Source organism: Lynx canadensis, chromosome F1 (genome assembly GCF_007474595.2).
Source record: "Lynx canadensis isolate LIC74 chromosome F1, mLynCan4.pri.v2, whole genome shotgun sequence".
Lineage (NCBI taxonomy): Eukaryota > Metazoa > Chordata > Mammalia > Carnivora > Felidae > Lynx > Lynx canadensis.
In genome coordinates this window covers 31,611,030-31,631,002 of record NC_044319.2, presented here as the reverse complement: position 1 = coordinate 31,631,002, position 19,973 = coordinate 31,611,030, and the positions used below count along the sequence as shown (strand labels likewise).

Sequence of the window (19,973 nt, the reverse complement as noted above, 5' to 3'; positions counted from 1 at the left end):
CTGACCATTTAAAAAAGGCAGCTGCCATTGAAGATTGCCCAATTGATTTCCCAATAAAACTGAGAGCCCTCACTGCTTGAACATAAGCAGTAAGTGCTAAGAGCTGCTGACCCAGACCTGACCAAGGCTCATCTCAACTGCGTGCCCCCAGACTGACTTCGTGTTTGGTTCTTTAATATCCTATCCTTTGTGTTATCTTGTTTATTGTGTAGCTTGTCTTATGTTCTGCTCTGTGTACCGGTAAGAAGCCAGGTTAATCACATGGTGAACTGTCATTGAGTTTGAAATTCTGAACCTGCATTATAATTGTTAACCTTGATTTATGACTGAATAAAGTGAACACTGTGGAAAGACACAACCCGGGTGTGTGCCTTCATAGCATGCTCATGACACAAGGATAGTTTAATGCCAAAAAAATTGAAAACGTAAATGAAATCGATACTTTTCTAGGAAAAAAATATTTATCTCTTAAAAAAGCACCACACCCAGGTGGCTTTGAAGATGAGTTCCTCAAACCTAAGGAATAGATCATTCACACACTAGGTCTATTCCAGGTCATATAAAAAGAAACTAATCTGGGTCGTTTTGAGACCTACCCTAAACTAATATCAAAACTAGACAAGGACAACTAAAGAAAACCATAAGCCAATTTCACTTATGAACCTAGACACAAAAGTCCTATATGATATACACAACAATTTCATCCAGCAATGTACTGGAAGAATACATACCAGGACTGTAAGGATGGCTCAACATTAGAAAATCTATTATTGTAGTTTCTATTACTGTAGGGTAATGGAGAAAAGCTATATGATCATCTGTAAGACTAATACTGAAAGTATTTGGTAATAAATACCCATTTCTGATTTTAGGAAGCAATAAAACGAATTGGTAAACCAGAAAAAGAACAAAGTGCAATTAATTTTTTAAAAAGGTAAGTGCCAGAAACCTTCAAAAACCCATCATGAACGAAAGGTAAGATGCAATCCAAGTAACTTCAGAAAGAGGTAAGCAAGCCCTGAGGCCAGTAAACAGCGTTGTGCTGGATTCTTCAGAAAAGGCAAAATTGTTATTTACAGATGAAATCTTACCTACAAAATCCAAAAGGATTATTAGAAAATAAAGGTTCAGCGAAGTGACCACATAGATCCACACACCAAACCCCAAAGTATCCTAGGGTACAATAATAGTCCATTAGGAAGAGCAAATAAACCAAAGCAGCAACAAATACTTCCAGGAAAAAAAACCTAAAAAGAAATGTGCAAAACACCAAGGAAACTGGAAGACTTCAGCTGAATAACGAGGGAAGACTTGAATTAACGGAGAAATATCCACAGTGCTGGATGAGAAATCTCAATATTGTACTGGTATCAAATCTGGGCAAACTAACCTATGGAAAACCAAATCCCAGGAAACCTCTGCCATTTGGCAGCAATCCACTATAGAATTTGAAATGGAATCCCAAACAAATGCCGGAAAAAGGCTGCATTTGGCGACAACCTGCCTAACGGCTCCAGGTTCCCGACGTCGCGTGCGGAAACGCCCCCTGAAGAGCGTGACAGCCAGTGCAGAACCGCCCCCGCGCCCGCAGCCCCGGCTGAAGGACTCGCGGCCGGAAGTGGCCTGTGGCCACGCCCCTCTCTGCGTCGTGGGCGGGGCGCCTCCTGGGCTGCTGCCCCAACGCGTTCCAGTCGCGCAACGACCGCGTGGTAGGATATCCGGCTCCGTGGCTTTTGCTTCGGTGTTTCCTAGGCATCGTCGTGCAGGGAGTGTCGAGCCCGCCCAAAATGGTCGTTTCCCCTACAGTTTCCTGTAAGTGACGGTCGCAGTCAGTCCAGTGACTGGAAAAGGGCCGCATTGGCGTTTTCTTCCCCTTCCCGCTTCCCCCACCCCCCTCAACGTCTCTCCCGACCTCTCGGCCACGCCCTGGGCTGCCCTCCTCCTCTTCCCAAATGAGGCCGCTTCCAAAGCTCCAGGTTTCCCTAAAAGATGAGACCTTTCTCCTAAGCTGCATTCATCTTAGCCGATCTCTGGTTTCTCGTATATATATTGTGGAGGGTGTGTTCTTGGTCTGACACTTCTCCCAGCTCTTCCTCTCGCTGCCACTGAGGGGTCCTGCGGGTACACACCGTGGAAACGCGACTCCTCACCCTTGTTTGAATATACCTTACCTGTCTGCTACAGAATCTTCCCGCTTCCGACGGAACGGACCATCCCTCTCCGCACAGCGCCCTCCTTCCGTCCCCAAACCCTTCTTCTCGTTAAATAATAGCAACAATTAATGAAGGAGTGCCTTAGGCGTTAAGACCCTGACCTGAGCACTTCACAGGCATTATTTTAATCATTGCAACAATCTTTAGGGAGATACAAATGAGTAAACCGAAGCACGGGAAAGTTCAATAATTTGTTCAAGGTGACATAGCATGGATGTGTGGAGTTGAAATTCGAATCCATTATGTAGCTCACTCAAAAGCAGGTGCTGTAGACCTTTCTCTTTAACGATACCTGGACATCCCCCTGTTAGTTGCTTCTGAGGAATTGTTTCTGAATGCTGTCTCGAGCATCCCTGTTTGTGGAAATTTGGCCTCTGTCTAGGAACTGTCAGAGCTCTCGCGCAGACTCTTGAGAGTTCACATTATACCAGAGGCTAAGATCTGAGCTTACTAATATTTTGTGTCCTCCAAATGTGCTTATTATGCTTCTTAAAAATGTATTCCTAACCCAGTACTCGCTAACCAGCCCTCTTCCTTTGCCTCAGTATGAGTTTTTCATTATCACTGTTTTCAGCAAACATTTGAGCAGCTAGTTTATCTAAGACGGTAAAGATAATTGGAGTTTCAAAGAACTCTGAGGGTTAGTTCCTGACCTCAAGGAGAAATATGAAATTTATTCATAAAAAAAGACCAACAAAATAGCACACCAGCACTCAGTTGCACAGTAAAGTTCTATAGGAGCCACTTTGGACAAATTTGTTAAGTGCTAGATTATGTCCTCATCTGTAAAATGTTAAGGGTAGGCTAGATCATTAAAGTTATGTGACTCTTAAGTTCAGAGAAATGAGTGATTACTACTGATGTGGGAACTGTTGGAGAGGCTGTATTGTGTTGTTGTTGTTGTTTTTTTTTTTAATTTTTTTTTCAACGTTTATTTATTTTTGGGACAGAGAGAGACAGAGCATGAACGGGGGAGGGGCAGAGAGAGAGGGAGACACAGAATCGGAAACAGGCTCCAGGCTCTGAGCCATCAGCCCAGAGCCCGACGCGGGGCTCGAACTCACAGACCGCGAGATCGTGACCTGGCTGAAGTCGGACGCTTAACCGACTGCGCCACCCAGGCGCCCCTGTTGTTGTTTTTTTAATAGTGTATTCTTGAGACATTATAGAAACAAAGATTAGGTTGAAGGCTTTTCCTAGCACTTTTTTTTTTTCTTTTTCATTTTGAACATCTGATAATGGTTGTAACCTTGCCTTGGAAATAAAGTTCACATTCATATCACATTTTATACTCTAATTTTAGGAGATTCATGACCCATCCCTCCCTTCCAAAGCTTGCATGTTAAAGAACCCCCTGATTTAGGAGGATACAATGGACTGCAATTCAAAAGGCAAGACTAAACCAGACGTAGAGGATCCTTATCTTGTAGGCAGAGTGGAACCATTGGAAGTTAAGAAATAAAGCCTGGCAGGAGTGTGAAGGGTGAATTAAAGTGGGAAAAGGCAGTGAGACTGGTTAGGCAGTTAGTGGAATAATTAGGTAGATAGTTTAGGAGATATTACAGGGCTGTGCCAAGCAGTAATGGAAATGGAGGGAAACTGCAAGAAATACTGGCAAGGACAAATCAAAAGGATGTGGTACCTGACTGGATATAGAATTTAAAGACAGGAAGGAGTCCATGGTAACAAGGCTTGAGGCCTCTGCAGCCGTAGTTACATACCTTCTCTTTTTTATCTGTTTTTGATCGTACTGTGTCATTCCTGATGTATACATGTTCAAAGAGAGTATCATTACTGACCCAGTGGATAATAAGGGAATAATGTGAACAACTATATACTCACAAATTCAACAACTCAGATGAAATAGACCACTATCAAAACTACCAAAATGTACCCAAGAAGAAACAGATAAGCTGAATAGTACTGTAACTATTAAAGGAATCAAATTTGTATTTAAAAGTCCAGATGGCTTCACTGGTGAATTTTACCAAACATTGAAAGACAAACTAATAGTTCTACACAAGCTCTTCCAGCAGATAGAAGAAGGAAGGCTTCCCAACTCATTTTTATGAAATCAAAATTATCTGAGACCAAAATCAGATAAAACCAATATAGACAAAACCAAATCCATATTTCTCATGAACAAAGATGCAAGTATCCTCAAGAAATTTAGCAGATTGAATCCAACATGTTAGAAGAAAAATGCTTTGTGACCATATGTCATTTATCCTAGGAATTCAAGTCTGGCTCAACATTCGGAAATCAGTATAATCTACCACATTAACAGACTAAACAGGAAAAACTACATGATCCTCTGAATAGATGCAAAAAAAAAGAAACCACTAAACAAAATTCAACATCCATGATTTTTTAAAACTCAGCATCACAAACCCAAGAGGTTTCATCTGTGCTCCTAAAAATAAATAAATAAATAAATAAATAAATAAATAAATAAATAAATAAATAAATAAATATAAATTTGGTTCATCCAAGATGAGGTCAAATTCATGTCTGGAGCCCCCCAAAAAAGAATCCAACCCATCTAGAGGTCATTGGTTCTTTAATAGCTATGGTAATGACCATCATCTGAGGACTTCACAAGAGGACTCTCAGGCTGGGACTCCTTGAGTACTTGAGATGTGCCTGGCCAGATTCTGGCTTTCCAAGCAAAACTGCTCTGACAATTCAGCATCCCAACTCCTACTCCATCAAAGAGACCACATTGGTAAAATGGCAGAGAGATAATGAAGAGTGAGGAGGGGTGGTAGCATTTGACATGGTCTTAGTAGTCTCTTCAAGAGATGGTATTCACTACTTTTCTATGCATTTGTTTCTGTCTTAAAAATTGTGCATTTTTACTTCAGCAAACAAATAGAATATAACCATAACATTTATAACGTATGTGGCTGTCTTCATATCTCAATGTTAAAAAAAAAAAAAAAAAAACAGCAATCTAGGAATAGAAGGACTCTGATTAAAGGCATCCACAAAACCTAGAGTTACATCACACTTAATGGGGGAAAGACTGAATGTTCCCTCCTCCCAAGATTGGGAACCTGACAAAGATGTACATTTTCCCTACTCATACCCAATATTTTGGTGAAGTCCTAGCAATTACAGTAAGGAAGAAAAATAAAAGGCATTCTGATTGGAAAGGAAGAAATAAATTTATCTTGATTTTCAGATGATGTAACTGTCTATGTAGTAAAGCTCAAAAATCTACATAAAGGTCCTAATGTTAAGAAATGAATTTAGTAGGGTGTCGGGTAAAAGGTGAAATAATTGTGTTTCTACACTAGCAATGAACAATTGGAAGGTGACCCACTCCTCTCTCCCACAAATGAAATACTTTGGTATAAATCTAACAAAATATGTGCAGAATCTTTATGCCAAAAAGTACAAAATGCCAATGAAAGAAAGCAATGGACACCCATACAGTGTTCATGGATTAAAAGATTCAGTATAGTTAAGATGTCAATTCTTCCCAAATTGATCTATGCATTTAATACAACTGCAATAAAAATCCTATCAGGATTTTTGTACTTATAGATTAGTTGAATCTAAAAGTTATAAGGAAAGATAAAGGAACTAGAATAGCAAAAACAACTTTACAAGTGAAGAGCAAAGTTGAAGAGTCCACACAATCTAGTTGTATGGCATACTATGAAGCTATAGTAATCAAGACAATATGGTATTGGTGAAAGGACAGACACATAGACCAATGGAATAGAATAGAGTCCAGAAATAGACCCACAAAAATTGGCCAACTCATTTTTGACAGAGGTGCAAATGCAATTCAATGAAGAAAGTACAGCCCTTTCTATACATGGTGCTGGAAAAACTGGATATCCACATGTGAAAAAATGAATCTTGACCTGCATCTCACACCACATATAAATATTAAATCAAAGCTGGATCATAGACCTAAAAGTAAAAGTTAAAATACGAAACTCTTGAGGAAAACATAAGAGAAAAAAATTTTTGTGACTTTGGATTAGGCAAAGAGTTCTTAGATACAATACCGAAAGCACCATATTTAAAGGAGAAGACTGATTTGGGGTGCCTGGGTGGCTCAGTTGGTTAAGTGTCTGACTTCAGGTCATGATCTCACGGTCCATGGGTTCAAGCCCCGTGTCGGGCTCCATGCTGACAGCTCAGAGCTTAGAGCGTGCTTCAGGTTCTGTGTCTCCCTCTCTCTCTGCCCCTTCCTCACTCATGCTCTCTCTCCATCTCGCAAAAAATGGATAAACATTAAAAAAAATTTTTTTTAAAGAAAAGATTGATAATTTGGACTTTACCAAAATTAAAATATTTTGCTACATGAAGGATACTACAAAGAAAATGAAAGGTAGAAAAAAGAAAAAGAAGATGAAAGGTATGGCTAAATGTCACAAAAGACTTGTGTCCAAAATATTTAAAGAATTTTCAAAACCTAACAAGAAAACAACTCAATAAAAAATGGGCAAAGTTTGAACAGACACTTCACTAAAGATACACAGATGGCAAATAAGCACATGAAAAGATGTTCAGCATCATTAATCATTAGGGAAATGTAGATTAAAACCACAAGAAATATTACACATCTATTAAAATGGATAAAATAAGTAACAGGACTAAGTGCCAGCAAATATGTGGAGAAACCAGAACAATTGCTACAGGAATGCAAAATAGTATAGCCACTTTGGAAAGCAGTTGTTCAGCTTCTTATAATGAAGTTAAACATACATTTACCATATAATCCAACAATTCCACTTCTGTATGTTTGTCTCAGAGAAATGAAAGCATATGTTAACACAAAAATATGTACATAAATGTTTATAGCAGCATTTTTAGTAATTGTCCGAAATGTCACAAAGCAAAACTGGTTCAACATTTGAACATCAGTCAGTGTAATTCACCATGTTAGCACACTAAACAAGAAAAACTACATAAACTAAATGCTCTTCAGTGTGTAAATGGATAAATACATTGTGATTCATCCATACAATGGAATAGTATGCAGAAATAAAAAGGAACAAACAAATGGGGCGCCTGGGCGGCTCAGTCGGTTAAGCATCGACTTCAGCTCAGGTCATGATCTCGCAGTTTGTGGGTTCGAGCCCCACATCAGATTCTGTGCTGACAGCTCAGAGCCTGGCGCCTGCTTTGGATTCTGTGTCTCCCTCTTTCTCTGTTCCTCCCCCACTCATGCTCTGTTTCTCTCTTTTCTCTCTCTCTCAAAAATAAATAAACATTAAAAAAAAAAAAGGAAGAAACTGTTGATATATGCAGCAACTCAAATGTGTTTATTAAGCAAAGGAAGCCAATCTCAAATGGTTACATACTGTATGATTCCATTTATTTGATATTCTGGAAAAGGCAAAACTAAAGGGACAGAGAGCACACCAGTGATTGCTAAGGTTTAAAGGTAGAAAGGGTCTGACTGCAAAGGAGTAACATGAAGGAATTTTTTGAGATACTGGAATTGTTCTGTATACTGTTAATGGTTGTTAAAAGAATTTATGCGTGTGTTAAAATGCATAGTACTGTGTGCACACACACTCATACTGTATGCAAATTTAAAAGTAGATTTTTTAAGTTAAAAAAAAAAAAAAGCACTGTAGTTTGTCCAGAATCTCTCTTAAAATCCTACCCTTGACTTTGACAATCCCTCCAGCCATAATGCCAATTTTTCTGCTTTCATAAAACTGTTTCATAAAATATAGTTTATATTTCTTGGCTCTGTTTCCTTGCTTGCCATTCATTCTTTCAAAACATAGTTTAAAACCTTCAGCAACATAATGCATGCACATGATTAAAAGATCAAGGAGTGTGGACGGTTTATGATGAAAAACAATTGTCTCCATCCCATTTGCTTTCTTCTAATTTTAGATTCAAACCTTTGACAAACTGACTTGAAAAAAAATATATAAGCAAATGCAAAGACTAAAAAAAGTTTATTATAATAAAAATTAAAAAAATAAAGGATATATCAACAGATATATTGCTCTAAAAACTTAAAGAGAACACGAAAATATGAATGACTCTGCTTACATAGACCTATAAATCTGTCTACAACCCAGTTATACAAGACATCCAAATTTATTTTTCTATAATTCTTCTCATTTTCTTTTCGAAGGCTTCACTCAACTGGAGAGGGATGAAACCTGCTGTCTGCCAATTTGGAGTTTGAGGGATGGGGATAGAGAGATGAGGAAGCAGGGAGTGGTTTTTGTGTTTCCACAGCATGGGTGGGGGGAAGATACTCAACTAGACTTCATTGTTATCTGTTCATTCAGGTACCTTTTGAGATGTCCGTCATTCTGTCTGGTCCTGCCATTGATCCATGCCATTTGCTACTGAGATGTCTTCATTCCTGTCTGCCTAGTCCCATCAGGTATGGTGGCTCTCTCTCTGTTACTTCCATGTCACGCCATGCAGGGATACCAAATGCAAGGTGATTTAAAGCCTGGTCAGCATAATCTGTCCTCTTGCTCATTTTTTCTCTGGTATCATATTACTATCCCACAGCTCAGAGTATAGCCTCCCTTTCCCCTGGCCTTAGATTCCTCGTATTTGCATGGATCCTTACTACTTCTCTGGTGTCCATTGAATCAGAGTACAGGGTTTATCTTTTTGAGGTCTATCAACTTGTATACTCCTATCACTTCCCCACAATATCTATTTTCTTCTTCCTTAGTCTGAAAATTTCTTTCTAGTATTGTTGCAGCTTGGGGTGGGGGTATGGGGAAGTGAGACTCAGTCCAATTCTCTCCAGTTATATTTCTCCCAAATATTGTATCTATATATGGAACCTTCTCTATTCTCCTAATGGCTTACAGTTTTAGAAATCAAATTCAGGAAGAATTCTTTTTTTCTGTTTACTACCCTGCTTTATTCCTTCCCTAAAACAATGAGCTCACAGCTGCCTAACTGCCTACAAGGAGTAAGGAATAAGAGAAGGAATAAGAGGGAGGAGAGATAAGAAAAAGATGAGCCAAAAGGAGAAGAAAAGTTGACATTTCAAAATATTATCCAGTCACATAAAAACATGTTGAAATGACAAATTGGTAGAAAAATGTTCGCTAATATTTATCAAACACGTACTATGTACCAGATATTATTTTAAGAACTTTAGGTGTATCAACTAATCATCATAACAATAATTAAATAGGTGCCATTACTGGGGCGCCTGAGTGGCTCAGTCAGTTAACCGTCCGACTTTGGCTCAGGTCATGATCTCGCGGTTTGTGGGTTCGAGCCCTGCATCAGGCTCTCTGCTGACAGCTCAGAGCCTGGAGCCTGCTTCGGATTCTGTGTCTCCCTCTCTCTCTGCCCCTCCCCTGCCTGCTCTCTCTCTCTTTCTCAAAAATAAATTTAAAAAAATTTAAAAAAATAGGTGCCATTACTATTCTGATTTTACAAATAAGGAAGCCGAGATACCAGATGGATTGAGTAATTCAGCTAAGCTTTGTTCAGTAGTGTCCCAGCTTGTGTTCAAACCCAAGAAGTCTGGCTCTGTAGTCCACCTTCTTAACTACCATGTCATTGATTCTCAAATGACCTCTCCCAAGGGCTATTTGGAAATGCATGGGGGTATGGATCTAGCTTTCCTAATGACTGGGGAGTGTTACTAGCATTTAATGGTTAGTGGCCCAAAATAATTGTCCTGTTATGTGAAGGATGATCCTGAAAAATAAAGAATTGACCCATCCAAAATGTAAATAGAACTCTCATTGAGAAACACTGCAGTATAGTACTTCTGAATTGCCAAGATTGACTCAAAGAGTTAACAAAACAAAACTTCTTCATGGGAGAAGTCATAAATGTTATCCAAAACACAAATTGATAGGCAGATTTTCCACTTAGTTCTTTTAAGATTTTCAGGGAATAGGTGAGTCCCATATTATATATGATAATCTCCTCCAGAATATGAAAGGATGTAGAATACCTTTTAATTGATTTTATGAAGCTAATGAAACACATACAAATTAGATTTTGAGATATATTACTAGAGACAAAGAGGGACATTTCATTATGATAAAAGGGTCAATATATCAGGAATGTATACACACTATAGTGTGTTGAACAGTATCCCCTTCAAAACTCATGTCCACGCAGAACCTTAGAATGGGACCTTATTTGGAAATAGTCTTTCCAGGTGTATTTTGTTAAGATTAGATCACACTGGAATCAGGGGGATAGGAGGAACCTGAGTCCAGTGACTGGTGGTGGTGTAAGAAGAGAAGAGAAGAAGAGAAGAAGGGGGTTGTAAGAAGATATGAACGAGGGGGATCATGTGACTATCAAGCCAGCAACTGGAGTTATGTGCCACAAGCCAAGGAACATCTGGGGGCAGGAGAGGCTGGAAATGGAAAGGAAAGATTCTTTCCTCGAGCCTTTAGAGGGAGAAAATATTTGCAAACCACACATCCAGTCCAATACGGTATTAATATTTAACATTTATAAAAGGAATTCATAAATTCAAACCAAAAAATAAAACCCCCCAAAAAACCAATTTAAAAATGGGCAGAGGACTTGAATAGACATTTCTCCAAAGAAGACATGCAAACGGCCAACAGGTACATGAAAAGGTGTCCAGCAACACTCCTCACCAGGGAAATACAAACTAAAACCACAATGCAAGAGTGGGGTGCCTGGATGGCTAAGTCGGCTGAACGTCTGACTTGATTTTGGCTCAGGTCATTATCCCAGGGTTATAGGATCAAGCCCCACAGTCTCTGCACTGAGTATGAAGCCTGCTTAAGATTCTCTCTCTGCCTCTCACTTTGTCCCTCCCCTGTTCTCTCTCTCTCTCTTTCTCTCTCTCTCTCTCTTTCTCTCTCTCTCTCTCTCTCTCTCCCCCTCTCAAAAAAAAAAAAAAAAATCCCCCTTTCTCTCCCTCTGTCCCTTTCCCCCCTCTCACAAGTGCTCTCTAAAATAAAAAATAAGAAAAATATTTTTAAAACACTAAATCACAATGAGATATCCCCTCCTACTTGTTAGGATGTCTGTTATCAAAAAGATAAGATAACAAATGCTGACAAGGTTGTTGAGAAAAGGGAATCTTTGTATACTGTTGATGAGAATGTAAACTGGTACAGCCACTATGAAAAGCTGTATCGAAGTTCCTAACGAAATTACAAATAGAACTATCATATGATCTAGCAATCTCTTTTCTGGGTATGTAAACAAAGGAAACAAGATCACTGTCTTGAAGACATACCTCTACTCCCAGGTTTCTTTGTTTTTTAAAGCTCATCTGTTTTGAGAGAGAGAGAGAGCATGCACGAGCAGGGGAAGGTTAGGGAGAAAGGGAGAGAGAGAAAACCAAGAAGACTCCACTGACAGCCAGTGGAAAGCCCGACACGGGGCTCAGTCCCACAGACTGTGAGATCATGACGTGAGCTAAAATCAAGAGGAACACTTAACTGACTCAGCCACCCCGGCGCCCCTGTTTGTTTGTTTCTGTTAAGTAGACTCCACACCCAGCACAGAGCCCAGTGCAGGGTTCGAACTCATAACCCCGAGGTCAAGACCTGAGCCGAGATCAAAAGTCAGACACTAGCCACCCAGGTGCCCCACTCCCATATTTATTGGAGCATTATTCACAATAGCCAAGATACAGGGTGTATCTTACCTTTTGTGACAATATGGGTGAAGCTGGAGGGCATTATGCTAAATGAAATAAGCCAGTCAGAGAAAGACATATACTGCATGGTATTACTTATGTGTGGAATCTAAAAAATGAAACGTTGAACTCATAAAAACAGAGAAATAGTTGCCAGGGGCCAGGTGTTGGGGGAGGGAGAGAGAGAGAGAGAGAGAGAGAGAGGTTGGTAAAAGGATACAAACTTTTAGTTGCAGTAAGAATAATACCTAATCTATTACATAGTAACTGCAGTTGATGATACTGTGTCTATAATTAAGTTTGAACTTAAATGCTCTCACTTAAAAAAAAAAAGAAAAAGTAAACCTGAGAGTTGATGGATGTGTTAATCAACTCTATGGTGGGAATCTTTTCACAATGTATACATATATCTAATAATTACATTGTACCCTTTAAATATTTTACAGTTTTGTCAGTTTACCTCTGTACCTGAGAAAAAAATATTGGCACATGGCTAGATGGACAGGTCAATGAACTAACACCAGAAAAAAAATACAGACAGATTTGATATCTGATAAATGAGTCACCTCAAATCAGTAGGGAAAAGTTGGCTTATTTAAGAAATAGTGCTGATACAACTAGCTATCTGGAAAAAAAATTAAAGCCAGGTCCATACTTCAAACTTGTATTCAGGTAGATTCCAGATGGATCAAATATCTAAGTGCAAAAAAAAAAAAAGAAAGAAAGAAAAAAGAAAAAAAAGAGAAACCAAAAAGAGTCGCAAGAAACCACTAGGAGATTATTAAAATAATCAACTGGAGAGTAATGCAGGGTCATTGAGTGCAACAGTCAAGAAAGAATTCTTGAGACATTTACGGCACAACTTACTAAGTTTATTTAAACAGCACGGGGACACGACCTGTGGGCAGAAAGAGCTGCACTTGTGCTGTGTGAGGCTGGTGGTTATGTGCTCAGTAATCAAAGGGAAGGGCCCATGCAGGGAGTATCAGATTACAAAAGTTTCTTCAAATTTCTTTGAATTTCTACTTGTAAAACTACTTTTGCAAGATTCCTCTGGTGCTTATCATTCTTCAGTATTAACTATCGGTGAGATATACAGGCAGTCAGGAGACCCTTAAAGAACGGAGCAAGCAGCACGTTTTTGATCCTTATTGAACCTATGCAGGCTTTAGGTCAGCCTTCTGGGCTAAGGGTAAACGTTCTTCTGCTTCTGTCCCTCATCAGAGAGGAAGGTCTTTGTGAGATGTGTATATCTCACAAAACCCAGAAGCCATGAAATAAACAATGATAAATTATATCAAATACACATGAAACACCTAGCAGTCATACTCCTAGATATATTCTCTGGGTAAATTCATGCACTTTTATTCATGTACCTTCATGTACATGAATCTTTATGGCAGTTTTGGTCATAACAGTCAAAATACAGAAAGAACCCGGGGCGCCTGGGTGGCGCAGTCGGTTAAGCGTCTGACTTCAGCCAGGTCACCATCTCACGGTCTGTGAGTTCGAGCCCTGCGTCAGGCTCTGGGCTGATGGCTCAGAGCCTGGAGCCTGTTTCCGATTCTGTGTCTCCCTCTCTCTCTGCCCCTCCCCCGTTCATGCTCTGTCTCTCTCTGTCCCAAAAATAAATAAACGTTGAAAAAAATTTAGAAAAAAAAATATAGAAAGAACCCAAATATCAATCAACAATAGAATACATAGATAAATTATAATACAGGTGTATAGTAAAGAATTTAACCTTGCCCAAAGAGAGGTCTAACCTTTGCCCTTGACTTCTGGGTGGTAATATCGAAACCCTTGGAATGTCTTGCCTGGTAGTGTCTTTGTTTGCTTGGGGGCCTTGGATCATGTGATTTAGGATGGGGCATAGGCTGATAGTCAGTTTCAGGTGGACCTCCAGAGGGACTAGAGATTGAGACCAGCCATGTGGGTAGTCAGTCATGTCCATGTAACAGAGCACTAATAAAAACTCTGGGTACCAGGGCTTGGGTGAGCTTCTCTAGTTGGCAATACTCCATGCATATTGTCACACATCATGCTGGGAATCCCTAACTTTTCAATCCATGTCAGAAGTGAGCGTGCTCTTGGGGATCCTGGAATATCCTTACAATGGGATACATTGCAATCATAAAAAATATTAAGGAATCCTTTTCTTACTGATTAGGAATGGCCTTCCAGTTATTAAGTCACAGATTGGTGTATAAAATATGCTACTGTTTATGGAAATGGTGGTGGAGGAAAGAATATTTATATCTATTGGCCTATAACTGGATATAAATGTTTCTGATACATAAGAAATTTGCAAAACTTGTTGCCTTTGAGAAAAATTAGGTGGATGGTTGATAGGTGTGGAAAGGAGACTTTTTAACCTTTTAAATTTTGAACCATGTGAACATAATCCTTACTCAAAAGTAAATAAATTTAAAGAAAGTCTATGTATCTCTTTTATTGAAGCAAATGATTATTTTTTTCTTTTTAGGACAAAAGATGAATCATAAAAAAAGAAAAAAAAAAGAAGTAGAAACAAAAGGAGGAAACAACCACATGTTAAACCTTTCCGAGGCATTGTGCACATCATGTTTAAAGAGTTTATTTTGTGATTGGTTTGCATTTTCACTGGTTTGTCATGATTACAGTCAGTGTCCAGTTTGTTAAGGAAAAAACTATGTGTATAATTTTGCTTGTTCATTGCATGCAATGTAAATACACTTTAAAATTTAGATTCCTAGTGCCATCTCTTAAATATTTCTATCAAGATTAGTAGAGCAGACCCACATACTTCAAACCATCAAACAAATGCCAGTTGGGTTATTTTTACCTCTGTACCTTGAGAAACATGGCATTCAGTAAACAGTTGTCTCCTTTCAAATTTTATTTTTAAAAATACGTGTTAACCTAGTTTCATATAATGATACTAAACTCAGTGTGATTGATACACAGAATTGCAAGTCCTTAGTAAAGGAATCTGTTGAAAGCAAAACAATGTCCAATGACTCTCAAAATAAATATGATCAAAGCAACAAAGATGGTTTTCATCTTGTCTTCCATTTTCTGTGGAACAGTTCGGGCAGTAGCTGCTCTTCCCAGTCAGGGCCTTAAAATCACACTTTAAATCTCTATGTAAGAGCACATAGCAAACAGTACTGTACTTGTTGCCAATGATAAAAGTTGAGCTCTCAAGGAAAAACCAGAATTTTGGTAAATCTGTATCCACTACTCATTTTCCCTCTTTGTCTTACATCATGTGGTTAACAGTTTATCCAAACTTAATGACTTTTCTGATGAGATTAGTAATGATGTTAATGAATATGTATTTTTTATATTGTATAACTAAGGGAGTTAATTTTTAGAAGATCTGCATAATTTAGTAGACCAATATTTCTCAGATAATCAATGCACGATGTTACAGAATCATGGACCAGTAAAAGCCATTTGAAGTACAAAATTGACTAATGGATTTTAGTGGAACAGAGTATGAAAATCATTGCTATGATTTCATATTCTACATTGCAACTAACTGTTTTGGTCTCTGAACTGTGGATAATTTTTTTTTTTAATTGTGGTAAAATGTACATAATATAAAATTCACCATTTTCACCATTTAAAAAAATCTTTTCAATGTTTTTATTTATTTTTGAGAAAGAGAGAGAGAGGATGAGAGAGAGCGCATGAGCTGGGGAGGGGCAGAGAGAAAGGGAAACACAGATTCTGAAGCAGGCTCCAGGCTCCGCGCTGTCAGCACAGGCCCCGATGCGGGGCTCAAACTGCGAGATCATGACCTGGGCCAAAGTTGGACGCTCAACCAACTGAGCCACCCAGGCACCCCTTAACCATTTTTTAAAGTGTACAGTTGAGTGGCATTAGGTGTAACCACATTGTTGTGCAACCACCACCCATTACATCTCCAGAATTGTTCATCATCCCCAACTGAAATTCTGTACCCATTATAATAGTACCCTAGTTCCCCCTCCCAGCAGGATTGAAAAAAACTAATAAAATACTTTTCCCTCTTCTTTTTTTTTTTTTTTTTCAATGTTTATTTATTTTGGGGACAGAGAGAGACAGAGCATGAACGGGGGAGGAGCAGAGAGAGAGGGAGACACAGAATCGGAAACAGGCTCCAGGCTCTGAGCCATCAGCCCAGAGCCCGACGCGGGGCTCGAACTCCCGGACCGCGAGATCATGACCTGGCCGAAGTCGGACGCTTAACCGACTGCGCCACCCAGGCGCCCCTACTTTTCCCTCTTCTAAGTGCGTATCTGTGAGAGGGTGAATTTTCTTCAGATACTTCAGTTAAAACGTCTTATCACAATAGGTTGAATGCAGAAGCAGGTATAAGTAGTCATACGTATTCGTTTCCCATTACTGTGTGAAAAATAACCACAATCAAAGCAGCTGAAAACAACACCCATTTATATCAGTTTCTGTGAGTCAGGAGTCTGGGTTCAGTTGGCCTCCTCAGGGTCTTTGTACAAGGTCTCGCAAGGCTAAAATTAAGACGTTGGCCGAGGGCACAATTTCATCTGAGGCTCAGGGGTCCTTGTCTAAGTGCACTGCTTGTTGGCAGAATTCAGTGCCTTGGAGTTGTAGCGCCAGAGTCCCTGTTTTCTGGCCAGCTGTTGGCCAGGGACTGCTCTCGGCAACCAGAGGCCGCTCACAGGTCCTTGCCATGTGACAACATTAGTCTTTGCTTCCCACAACATTGTAACTACTTCTCCAAAGCCAGCAGGAAAATCTCACTCCAGTCTGCTATGATGGAGTCTTATATAACCTAATACAGTCACAGGAGTGACTCTATCATCACTTTCGCCACATTCTTTTGGCCAGAAGCAAGTTGTCGGTTCTCCCTCACTCCCTTGACTCACTGGGGTCACCTTAGAGTGTGTTTACTCCAGGCATTACAGGGGCGCCTGGGTGGTGTAGTCGGTTAAGCGTCCGACTTCAGCCAGGTCACGATCTCGCGGTCCGTGAGTTTAAGCCCCGCGTCAGGCTCTGGGCTGATGGCTCAGAGCCTGGAGCCTGTTTCCGATTCTGTGTGTCCCTCTCTCTCTGCCCCTCCCCCGTTCATGCTCTGTCTCTCTCTGTCCCAAAAATAAATAAACGTTGAAAAAAAAAAATTTACTCCAGGCATTACAGATGTTCAATAAACGTAAAAACAACATCACTCTTCTCACTAATACACTAATATACAATAGTATATGCATATTATAGAATATGTATATTATATACTATGTATATGCATATATACTATGTATATACTCTGTGTATACTATATATACATATATATGTATGTATGTATATTTGTGTGTATATATATATATATATATATGATTAAAAATATGTTAATGTGTAATGGGTTTCTAGTTGTTATTTTAAATGAAGTTAGTAAAGATTGAATTTATCAATTTTAATTTCTAATACAGTAAATATTGATAGATATAACCCTTATAAACAACAGTTCTTTGGGCTTCTTAATAAATTTTAAGAGTATGAAGTGTCCTGAGACAAAAAACATAAGAACTGTTAATATAATAAATCCTAATGGCAATTCTACACAACAAACAGTTGGCATTTTCCAAATCCTTTCTGAGACTCATAGAAATACATTTAAAAAAATTTACAATTTGACAATAAATTTCATAATAAAAAATACATAAATAAAAATAAAATTGGAATGACACAGAAAAAAAATTTAACATTTTTATTTACTTTTGAGAGACAGAGCGTGAGTGGGGGAGGGGCAGAGAGAGAGAGAGAGAGAGAGAGGGAGACACAGAATCTGAAGCAGTCTCCAGGCCCTGAGCTGTCAGCAGAGTCCAATGCGGGGCTCGAACCCACCAACTGTGAAATCATGACCTGAGCCGAAGTCGGATGCTCAACCGACTGAGCCACCCAGGTGCCCCTAGAAATACATTTTACATTGTGACCTAGCATACATATACATATGCATATATACATATTCACGGATACATAACCAAGGCAAAAGTTTCATGAAGTAATACTTATGTGAGGTACACACTGATATTTTCTACTCTATTGCTAAGAAAAGCAAATTCCTAGTCACAACTCAATACACTGATTTCATGAACCACTCAATAGGTCAGGACCTTAAGTCTGAAAATCCAGGTTTATCATAGAACTGCTTGAAAAACATTTAAAAATACATATTTTCAGGGCTAAGCAAGTACTGTTTCCATCCAAGTGAACAGGAAAGGGGAAGAAAAAGAGTGAATCTATGCTTTCCTTCCCCCTTGAAGCACTCTTAGGAGAATAGCCAGGGTTGATATTTTTCTGGGGATTATCTGATTCTGGCCATGGAAGGACTGAGTCATGAGAGTACATATCCTGGGTTATTCTGCATTAGACATTTAGTTATCCTAAGCAGAAATGTTTCCAAGCAAAGAGAAGGTGTTACTGAAATGCCCAGCACTGTGCTTGTGGCAACTGTGAGTACTAGGCTGTTCCTAGAGGATAGGATTTTATTGTGAGAAAAACAGTTTTCCAGGAATCCAGGTCACTGCCGGAGAGGTGGGGAGGCCTTTACAGTGGATGAGAAGGGGGTTCAAATTCTGGTATAGCAGTTACTCTCTGTACAACTTTGGAAAACTCACAAACTGCCTAAACTCTGTAGAGTGGGATAAAAATACCTGCCTCGCCATGTTGTTTGTGTGGATAAAATGACCTAATTGTGCACTATGCCGAGCACACATAGTAAGTGTCCCAAGATGGCAGGTTGTTTTCTTGCTGTTCTTGCCATGATGTGCTCTTTGGTGTTGGGCATGCTAGAAATGGTGCTGCTGCCTCACCTACCTCCCAGGGGAAGTGTGGAGGTCAATGAAAAAATGGATCACAGGACAGAAATATCATGTGCTGTTAGATGGGAAGGAGGTGCCCAGAATGGAGCCTGGGGACAGGGCCCTGAGGACACAGAGGGCAGGTGAGTGGGTAGAAAGCAAGAGCCCACGGGTAGAAAGCAAGGTGCCTCTTAGCATGGAGGGAGGGGCTCAGAGTAATCCCCTTCTGGTTCCAGGAGCTTTATGTGCCTTAATCTCAGTTAATCCCCACAACAACAGGGTCATGTAAAAACTATTACTCAAATGAGAAAACAGACTCAACAAGTTTAATTTTTTTTTTTAATCTTTATGTTTGAGAGAAAGAGTGTGAGCAGGGGAGGAGCAGACAGAGGGGGAGACACAGAATCCGAAGCAGGCTCCAGGCTCTGTGCTGTCAGTACAGAGCCCGACACGAGGCTTGAACTCACGAACTGTGAGATCATGACCTGAGCCAAAGTTGGACACTCAACCGGCAGAGCCACCCAGGCGCCCCAGGACTCAACAAGTTTAAATAACTGGGCCCAGGTCACACAAAAGGAGAGGATATAATGTTGGAGCAGCATCTGCCCCTGCCCAGGCCAAGAGCCATCCCAGGCAGCCTTGTGGTTGGAGAGGAGAGGTGGGCTGGCTGTGGCCAGTTGGGGGTGGGGGGAGGGGAGAGACCTGTGTGTCCAGCTCATCCATGGGGACCCACAGCCCACAGGATAGACTCTCTGGCTGAGCTTCCCATGACCACCAGGGGGCCTTCATGCGTCTTCTGCAGGTGAGACCCAGCTCAGTTTCCCAGACTGACTTGGGTCTGAAGACTGCTGTAAAGCCTCATGGGTCAGAGTGTCACCAGCGAGGGCACCTCCCCCCTCCCACTGGCTGTTGCCAGCTGCCTTCTGGTCTTGCCACCTACTGGATTTCAACTCTCTGTCTCTGTCTCTCTCTTACACACACACACACACACACACACACAGCCTCATGAATAGTTTTCTACAACACACACCAGATAATTGTCATCCTACCCGATTGTACGCTTCCAGGTTTATATGAAACAACTCAGAATCCGTCATTCTCTCCATCTTTTCAGTTGCTATAAACTGGTCTTTTCAGCATTCTTTAAAAGATACATCTCATGTCCTCTCCAAGCATCTCCTGAACATTGCTAAGCAAAGATGATAAACATCTATGTGACAGTCTTGCAATCATCTGTCTCTAACCTAACATAAGGCCAATGTAATAGTTCCAAAGTGCATTCATCTCCTATTGAGATGAAGTTATTTAGACACGTATTAGATTCAGATAGATTCAGATGTGACAACAGAGAAT

The 19,973-nt window shown here is 39.9% G+C and overlaps 1 long non-coding RNA gene across 1 annotated transcript; it reads left to right on the top strand.

Annotated features, from left to right (window-relative positions):
- The first annotated feature begins 1,659 nt into the window (after positions 1-1,659).
- On the top strand, positions 1,660-14,329 carry LOC115505564. The gene is made up of 3 exons (XR_003966060.1): positions 1,660-1,812; positions 8,492-8,589; positions 14,306-14,329. It is a non-coding gene; the product is annotated as an uncharacterized LOC115505564 (long non-coding RNA).
- Positions 14,330-19,973: the final 5,644 nt, after the last annotated feature.